Source organism: Myxine glutinosa, chromosome 11 (genome assembly GCF_964187855.1).
Source record: "Myxine glutinosa chromosome 11, kmMyxGlut1.1, whole genome shotgun sequence".
Classification (NCBI taxonomy): Eukaryota; Metazoa; Chordata; class Myxini; order Myxiniformes; family Myxinidae; genus Myxine; species Myxine glutinosa.
In genome coordinates, this window is record NC_136271.1 from 88,372,663 (window position 1) to 88,379,696 (window position 7,034).

At 48.9% G+C, this 7,034-nt stretch overlaps 1 protein-coding gene across 1 annotated transcript in view; it reads right to left on the reverse strand.

The window, feature by feature from the left end:
• Positions 1–7,034, reverse strand: part of ADCY3 (adenylate cyclase 3) — a gene marked incomplete in the record, with an annotated part of 286,396 nt that overhangs the window by 19,152 nt on the left and 260,210 nt on the right.

Below are 7,034 nucleotides of genomic sequence, written 5' to 3' on the forward strand. Positions count from 1 at the left end.
GTGACGAGTGTGTCGAGAGTGACGAGTGTGTCGAGAGTGGACGAGTGTGTCGAGAGTGACGAGTGTGTCGAGAGTGACGAGTGTGGCAGAGAGTGACGAGTGTGTCGAGAGTGACGAGTGTGTCGAGAAGTGACGAGAGTGTCGAGAGTGACGAGAGTGACGAGTGTGACGAGTGTGTCGAGAGTGACGAGTGTCGAGAGTGACCGAGTGTGTCGAGAGTGACGAGTGTGTCGAGAGTGACGAGTGTGTCGAGAGTGACGAGTGTGTCGAGAGTGACGAGTGTGTCGAGAGTGACGAGTGTGTCGAGAGTGACGAGTGTGTCGAGAGTGACGAGTGTGTCGAGAGTGACGAGTGTGTCGAGAGTAACGATTGTGTCGAGAGTGACGAGTGTGTCGAGAGTGACGAGTGTGTCGAGAGTGACGAGTGTGACGGAGAGTGACGGAGAGTGTCGGAGAGTGACGGAGAGTGACGGAGAGTGTCGGAGAGTGTCGGAGAGTGACGGAGAGTGACGGAGAGTGACGGAGAGTGACGGAGAGAGAGTGAGAGTGAGAGTGAGAGTGAGAGTGAGAGAGTGAGAGTGAGAGAGAGAGAGAGTGAGAGTGAGAGAGAGAGAGTGAGTGAGAGTGAGAGTGAGAGTGAGAGTGAGAGAGAGAGAGAGAGAGAATGCAAGAGAGAGAAGAGAGAGAGAGTGGGAGAGAGTTGAGAGAGAGTGAGAGAGAGTGTGTGAGAGAGTGCGAGAGAGAGTGATAAAGAGAGTGTGAGAGTGAGATAGTGCGAGTGCGAGAGAGAGAGTGAAAGAGAGCTAGAGAGAGTAACAGAGAGAGTGCAACAGTGAGTGCGAGAGTGAGAGAGCGCGGGCGAGAGTGGCGAGAGAGAGTTTGCGAGAGAGCGTGAGAGAGTGCGAGAGAGAGTGCGAGAGTGAGATAGAGCGAGAGAGAGTTTGAGAGAAAGCATGAGAGAGGGGCGAGAGAGAGAAAGTGATAGAGAGTGCCGAGGGTGAGAGAGTGCGAGCGAGAGTGTGAGAGAGTTTGAGAGAGAGGCAAGAGAGAGCGAGAGGAGAGTGACAGAGAGAGAGAGAGCGAGCGAGAGTGCGATGGAGAGTTTGCAGAGCGTGACGAGAGTGCGAGAGAGAGTTTGAGAGAGAGCGTGAGAGAGAGAGAGAGAGTGATAGAGAATGCAAGAGTGAGAGAGTGCGAGCGAGAGTGCGAGAGAGAGTTTGAGAGAGAGCGTGAGAGAGAGCGAGAGAGAGTGTGAGAGTGAGAGAGTGCGAGCGAGAGTGCGAGAGAGAGTGAGGGAGAGAGAGAGAGAGAGAGAAAGAGTGCGAGCGAGAGTGCAAGAGACAAAAGTCAATGAAATACAACATTAGGTGCTTCTAACTTGCGTTATGGTCTGCAATATAATTGTCAACAAGGAGCTGATACTCTCGGTCCCCTGCCTTTTAGGTGGTAAGATGCAGATGCAATAGATCCGTGTAATATGAAAGCTAAATCTTGAACAGCTTTGAAATATCACGTACACAAGCCAACCTAGATGGATGCCATGCAGAATTCAGCCAATCACAGCGGTGATCTCATCAGGTTGTAGATAATGTCATGAGAAATCGATATCTGCAATACGAAAGCTAAATGTTCAACGGTTTTTGAAATATCACGCACAGAAAAGTACTTGGATCGATGATCTGTCGATCGGACGGAGGCTCATTTCAATGACCCCTGTCTCCGACCTTGTTGGAGGGGAGGGGACAATTAAAGGACGTATGACCATTGATCCCTTTTTAACCCCAAATTAAAATCAATTCATATTTGTTTCATGGTCCATAATTGTACCAAGTGCTGGTTGAAATCCAATCAGTGGTTCACTAGATATTGTTGTTCACTAGTTCCTCTTTTCAACATTCCCTAAACTCTCCAGCCCTCCACCCCTCCTTCAGCTTCCTCAAACGTATTTTTGACTCGAAGATCTCAAACTCATTTTGCAAAAAATGTTCGTTTCCCATGAATCGTACACTTTTCAAAATCCAATCTCACCCCTCCCCTCCAAAACTTCCCCATCACCCCTCCCCCTCCAAATGTACCCCCTTACCCCTCCCCTCCAAATCTTCCCCATCACCCATCTCTTTCAAATATTCCCCTTGCCCCTCCCCTCCAAATCTTCCCCATCACCCATCCCTTTCAAATCTTCCCCCTTGCCCCTCCCCTCCAAATCTTCCCATAACCCCTTCCCTCCAAAACTTCCCCATCACCCCTCCCCTCCAAAACGTCCCCATCACCCCTCCCCTCCAAATCTACCCCCTTGCCCCTCCCCTCCAAATCTTCCCCATCACCCATCCCTTTCAATCTCCCCCCTTGCCCATTCCCTCCCCTCCCTCCTAAACTCCCCCCCACACCCCTCCCCTCTGAGACTCTCCCTCGCTCCTCCCGCTCTCACCCCTCCTCCTCAAAGCATCCTCCCTGCTTCTTCCCCCTTCCAACTTTCACCTTCATCTCCCCCAACCTTCTGCCTCGCTCATTCCCCCTCCTCAAATAACACCTCACTGTGCCTCACCCAATCTCCATCAAACCTTTTGTCCGCCCCATTCTTCCCTTTCTCCAAGCTATTCTGATATCTCTGACACACCTTCAACAGCTCTCCCTACCTCCCCTACCCCTCCCCCCCCCCCCTGTTCTGTATCCGATGCTCCCCCTTCCTCTTCATTAACGGTATGGACCTCAAACATCCGGGGCCTTCGCTCAAACTTGAATGATCTCTCCATACAGGTTGCTTCTGACAAACCAGATGTGATCTGCTTAACAGAAACTTTCCTCCTCCATGATGTCTATGATGCCTTGGTATCTCTCCCAGGTTACTCCCTCCTCCGGTATGATAGACCTGAGCCTCGTCCTGGAGGTGGGGTTGCTATCTTTATAAAAAACTCTCTTCCTCACTCACCCTCCACTGCCCTCTCTCCACCTCACCCCAGGAATACCTTTGGCTATGGCTTCCCTTCGCTCCCACCTTTTGTTCATGTGTGTTGTACCGTCCACCAAACAGTGATGACTCCATCTACATCTCGCTGTCTGATAATATGGACCAACTTCTATCTACCCATCCCAACTCTCTCTTCCTCATATGTGGTGATTTAAATTGTCACCATGCCAGTTAGCTGGGTGTGGGTACCTCTCTCACCAGCCATGGCTCTTCAGCAAAGGATTTCTGCGACTCACTGGGACTGACACAATCTGTCAATTTCCCGACCCGGATCTCAGACAACGGAGCATCTTCTCTTCTGGACTTGGTTATGACTAACTTCCCTGAAAATGTCTGCTGCTCTTCTTCTGCTCCAATCGGCTCATCTGATCATGTGCTTGTTAAAGTGGACATCTCTCTGACCATTCTCAGAGAGCCTCCTCAGCATCGACGAGTCTGGCATTTCACTCAGGCCAACTGGCACGGTCTTCAAGCAGCCAGCAATCATCTGGACTGGTCTCCCATCTCTACCGCCTCTGACATCAACTCATCCTGGGAATTCTTTCAAAGCAAATTGCTCTCTATCATGCACAGTTTTATCCCATCTCGTCTTCAGTTGTCATACCCTTCCTCCCGTCCATGGTACACGGAATCTTGTGGTGAGGCTGTTGCCCAGAAACAACTTGCTTTCGTCTCCTGGAAAGCAAATCCAACGGAAGGAAATCTCATTTCCTTTCACAAAGCCCGAAACAAGTGTGTGTCCACCCTCAGGAGAGCCAGGAAACAATATCTCACCGTTCTCAAGACGGAACTCTCTTATCTGTCTCCCTCTTCCAAATCCTGGTGGCGTCTGGTCAAATCTGTTTCTGGTGTTTGTTCCCCCTCCATCCCCTCCCTCACCTCAAACGGCTACACGGCTGACTCCGCACGTGAAAAAGCTGAATGCCTCAACTCTGTGTTTGCCTCTAAGTCTTGTGTCCCAAACCCATCCCTCTCTGTACCCACCGTACCCAGTCGTACCCAGCTGCTCCTGGACTCTGTGTCCTTTCCTCCTGACAAGGTGGAAAAGTTTCTGTCAACCCTCGACTCTGATTCTGCAACTGGTCCTGACGGCATCAGTCCACGGGTCCTAAAATCATGTTCTTCCGCTCTTTCACTCCCTCTTTCTGTTCTCTTCACCCTCTCTTTTGCTCAAGGTCATCTGCCATCTGCTTGGAAATCAGCCAACATCACCGTTTTGCACAAAAAAGGTGCAAAAACAGATCCTAGCAACTACAGGCCAATCAGCCTTCTCCCAATTATCAGCAAGGTCATGGAATCCATCATTGCTTCAGATATGAAATCTTTCCTCTTCTCCAATGGCTTGATCTCTGACCATCAATTTGGTTTCAGACCTGGTCACTCTACTCTGGACATGCTGCTTCTGCTTTCTCAACAATGGATGGAGGTCCTCAACGCCAAACAGGAAATTAGAGCTGTCTCCCTTGACATTTCACATGCCTTCGATACGGTCTGGCACCCCGCTCTGCTCACCAAACTCTCCTCCTTTGGTATCCATGGAAATCTCCACGCATGGCTGGTGGACTTCCTCTCTGGTCGCAGTCAACGTGTGGCCCTGAATGGGTTTCTCTCATCTCCTCTTCCTGTTCAGGCTGGAGTTCCCCAAGGCAGTGTTCTGGGCCCTGTGCTTTTTGTGGTCTTCATCAATGATCTCTCTGACTCTCTTGAAAATCCTCTCTATCTCTTTGCTGACGACTCTACTCTCTGTCGCTCCATTCCTCATCCCTCAGATCGGCAGTCTGCAGCCTCCTCACTCTCTGCAGACCTGGAAAATCACAGACTGGGAAAACAAATGGAACATGTCTTTCAATCCTGACAAATCTCACACTCTTACAATGTCTCTCTGAAAAGACCGACTGGACAACCCTCCCATCCACTTTCTGAATAATCCTCTCCAAGAAGTTCTGTCACTCAATCTTTTGGGTCTCACTATCTGCCATGATCTTTCCTGGGAAAACCACATTTCAAATCTGGCCTCCAAAGCCAGTCGCCGACTGGGCATCCTCCGTCGTGCGAAGTCCTTCCTTGGTACACCTGAGCTCCTCACCACTTACAAGGCTTTCATCCACAGCTCTATGGAATACTGCTCTCCCCTCTGGTCTGGTGCTCCTGCCTCACACCTAGCTCGTCTTCACGCTGTTGAAACCAAAGCGTTCAGAATCATTGGAATCTCCCACGATGAAGCTAACTCCAAGGGCCTTTCACTCACTCACCGCAGGCAGGTTGGTGGTCTTTCCGTCTTCTACCGACTCCTCTCTGGCCTTGCCCCCCCCAGCTCTCTCTGGGCTCTGTCCCCCAAATATTCCTACAGGTCGCACAAGATCTGCCTGCAACCCTCTTATGGTTAAACTGCCAAAATCAAGACTTTCTGCTCACCTTCACTCCTTCATTCCTCTTTTCTCCCGCCTCTGGAACAAACTCCCTCACTCTCTTCAATCCCACTCCACCCTCCAGGTCTTTAAAACAGCTGTTCACCACCATCTCTTATCTTCCCCCATCCAAAACCTTGATCTTTTCTACCCCCGCTAATTTCGGTCCCCTTGTGTTTTATACCTCTTCCCGCCCCCCCCCCCTTTCCCACGCCTCCTCCCCTCAAGCCCTCTCCCTCCCACACTCCTCCCCTGCTCTCAAATGTTGTGTTTGTGTGCTTCCCCTTCTCTCCCCATCTTGTCTTCCACTCCCTCTTTTTATATATTTTGTTTGTCTGGTTGATTTGTTTGTGAAATAAATGTTAGCTCTTTCACGAGCCTCGATTCAGTGTACCAAAAAAAATAAAAATAATAATAATAATAGGACATTAGTACAACTGAGGCAGTCTTTCAAAGGAAGAAGCTTCCAAAAAAAAAAATAAGGAATGGCAAAACCCTGAGCGCTGAAAAATATGGTACAACCTGGCTTTGTTAGCAAAAACCTATGGCACAGATCAGAATTTTTTACAATGTTTGAAAGCTCCATTTATCAGGCACTTTTGTTTGGCAGAACATGCAACCACATTAAGCCGGTAGCAACTCTGTGGGAAATGACATTTCGTTTCGTGTCCGAGGTGCTAAAATTTTACCATGCGAAAAGTTGTTGAATCTAATGGTGTTGAACATATCAAAAGTTCTCCAAAATATATTGGCCCAAACATATGTTACGAGATGAAATTGTGTGCACTATATTGTCTTGCCCACTTGCCTATCTCGGGTGCCGTTGTACCGCCTTTCGCGTATGTAGACAGGTGTCAGCCAATCACATAACAGAATATGATCATGTGACTTCTGTGATCAACTGTCATGGCTGCGCCCATGACTGACCGTGTTGAAAGCGATCAGGCCCGTTTAGTGTGTATTTTGCACCTAAAAAGCGTCCATGGTGAGGTGGTGCAGCCTTTTACAGAAAAGAGATGGTCCACATTTACTGACTGTGCAAAAAAATGGGTGTGTCTCGATGGTGAATGCTCTCATGTGGCAAAGAAACTTTTCGAATGCCCCAGTCGCAATTCACCACAACCATCATCATCATCTTCGACACTACCACTACCAGTCCCCCCGGCACCGATTCCCATACCAGGAGCCGGAGCAGCGGCCCTTCATCTCGATGATAGTGTGGCATTACTATCAGTGACATTTGAATCACCATTTGAGCAAATACTGAAGGATGTGTGTGGTTTTCATGCCACATGCTACCAGCGATTTACAGACAAGAAACGTCTGCAAGCCAGTGAGAAGAGGTGTAGTACAGCACTTGTACAAACAATCACAATGTCTCCATCAAAAAAACTGCGTTGCCATTCCATCCTCAACCACACGAGTGCTTCCTAAAGTCTGTTTATTATGTGGTAAGGACAGCTATTTGAAACGACATCATGGTGGTAAAACACGAGATCTTCTGGTGCTAGCTCAAACATTGACTGCTGGTAGGTACCTTATACCATCTACGATTTTCTATCCTATGATAGGGCCTGCTTCAGAAGGCGTACTAACATGTTTGAACTCTGCCTAAAATATGAGCATATGGTACAGTATGTCTCTTAATAGAACCACTTT